Source organism: Orbicella faveolata, unplaced genomic scaffold (assembly GCF_042242905.1).
Source record: "Orbicella faveolata isolate gen_17 unplaced genomic scaffold, um_ofav_v1 contig_12, whole genome shotgun sequence".
Taxonomy (NCBI): Eukaryota; Metazoa; Cnidaria; class Anthozoa; order Scleractinia; family Merulinidae; genus Orbicella; species Orbicella faveolata.
Window position 1 is genome coordinate 14,585,001 of NW_028301539.1, and position 2,394 is coordinate 14,587,394.

The 2,394-nt window shown below is 38.3% G+C and overlaps 1 pseudogene across 1 annotated transcript; it reads right to left on the bottom strand.

The window, feature by feature from the left end:
- Positions 1-807: 807 nt before the first annotated feature.
- On the bottom strand, positions 808-2,093 carry LOC149116800 (uncharacterized; annotated as a pseudogene). The gene is made up of 2 exons (XR_016204331.1): positions 2,065-2,093; positions 808-1,496 (listed from the first exon to the last, which is right to left on the bottom strand). The product of XR_016204331.1 is annotated as an uncharacterized LOC149116800 (transcript).
- Between the last annotated feature and the right edge of the window lie 301 nt (positions 2,094-2,394).

Consider the following 2,394-nt stretch of genomic DNA (forward strand, 5'->3'; position numbering starts at 1 on the left):
AGCCACACATTGGGAGCGAGGTCAATTAATTGAGTTCATATCTTCCCGTGAGTGAAATGATGTGAAGTATATATGAAATAATTCATATTTGAACTGCGGTAGTAGATGAAAGTGAAGTATGATCATCGCAGTAAATTTTCCAATTTAAGCAACTGGAAAGAAGAAGCCTGAAAAAATTGGAAAATTTACTGCGATGATCATACTTCACTTTCATCTACTACCGCAGTTCAAATATGAATTATTTCATATATACTTCACATCATTTCACTCACGGGAAGATCTGAACTCAATTAATTGACCTCGCTCCCAATGTGTGGCTTCATAGCTCAGTTGGTGGAGCATCGCACCGGTATCGCGGAGGTCACGGGTTTGAATCCCGTTGAAGCCCTGATTTTTTTCAGGCTTCTTTCCAGTTGCTTAAATTGGAAAATTTACTGCGATGATCATACTTCACTTTCATCTACTACCGCAGTTCAAATATGAATTATTTCATATATACTTCACAACAGCATGGACATAAGGCAAAAAACCGATCTTCTCTTCAAGTCATTATCTCACTAAGCAAGTGAAGTATGATTTTTGTATTGAAATAAAGAAACAAGTTTCCTGCATCACAAAATCATGTTGAAAAACAGCGGAAAATATTTGTTAACTAAAATTTCAACATAGTTCAACAAAGTTTAAGTAAATTAATGCTCAACATAGTTTAGGTTTCCAAAAGAAGAGGTGCTAAGATTAATACTCCCCTTTTAAAAATGTAACATGTTTTAGAATAAATTTCCAAAATCTTGAGGAGATTTGTGATAGTCACTTTGTGAATGTAGCTTTTTCCAATAAAGCCATTGATGACTGATTCTGTTGTTGTACCATCTTCATCATTTCTAATTGCTGCTTGTGCATTTGACTCTGCTGATCCATCAACATCTGCTGTTCATTTTTTTTAAAACTCCATTTCATCCTTCCTCAGTTTACTTTCTAACTCAAACTTCTCCTTGAGGTATTCAACAGCATCCGAACTTCTTCTCTTCCCTCTTTTACTGGGTTTTCCTTCTTCTGAATCTGCATTTCTTTTTTGGGTATTGCCTAGACGTTCCATAGCTTGGCGCCTAACCTCTTCGGCACTTGCCTTCTCACTCTGGTGTTTTTCGGTGAGAGTGCCAGCTTGCTCATTCCTTTCCATATCAGCTGCCTTTTCTTTGTCAAGAATCTCTTCAAGTGCTGCATCTAGCTGGGTCTCCTCACAGTCTATGCCTGATGCTCTTTCTTCTTCTCTTATTTTCTCCTTGTACTTCGTCTGCAAAAGGGTTAGTCGGTCTCTCACTGATCTCTTAGACACTTTGAATATGGGACTTGCAAGACTGTTAAGATTAAGGGCAATCTGCCCCCATACTTCACCCCTTTCTTTGCTGTTATTGGGATGCTTGAAAGGCTCCTGGAGAAGAACTTCCCCACAGAGGGTTAAGTCATGGTCTTTTGTCCATTTCATAGAGTTGTTTCTGGAGAAGGAAAATGTGAATGTCTTAAAATTCCTTTTACACTTCTGAGCAGGGATTAAGACTAATCCTGCTTTAATTGCATATCATATGTTAATTGCATACACCATGACAGTTAAATCTAAATTAGTGCTAATCAGGCTTACTCTGCCCTGCAATGCATGCAGTTTAGCTTATATTCGTTGATACAAGCAATCCCCAAATTTAAAATTAGGAACGTTTCAAGTCTGCGATCTACAGGACTGTCATTTCAATCTCTTGGAATTCGAGCTTGCTATAACGACGTGGCTTTTTGTTTCTGGGATTTATCCCTATATATTAGAAACAACTTTATCTGTATCATTACTAGACAAAGCTTATATATTCAGACAGATCGAGCAATGAATAAAGTTAAACTTGATAACTCAGTCAATATTTATAAAGCTGCAAATGCTCTGCTTTTATTCTCGAGGAACGCTGCAGAAAGGATAGACTGAACCACAAACTTAACCGTCCCTAAGCGACTGTTATTTTTCACAAGGAAATTAAGCCCATCATGAACGATCCAATTTACTAAGACTTTAGATCTTACCCTGACGCGGGAGTTTGACACGCCATGTGCAGTTCCTGCAAAAGAAGTTTACAGAGGCTAATTACTTGAAGTTTGAGCTAAAAAACAAAAGAAACTTTCGCATACTAAATTCAAACCCTTGATTGCTAAGCTTTTGCTCAATTAAACCTCTAAAAGGCTAAGAAATAGACTGACAAATACTTACGTACAGCAGAGGACGGCAACACAGCTTTTCTCACGTTCTCGACGTTCGGTGGACGACGAATGACGTCAGCGAAGACAAGACATGACATGCGCAGTATCATCTTATGGTTCAAAGTTACTTCCGGTTCGTACTCGTCCGCCGTTCTC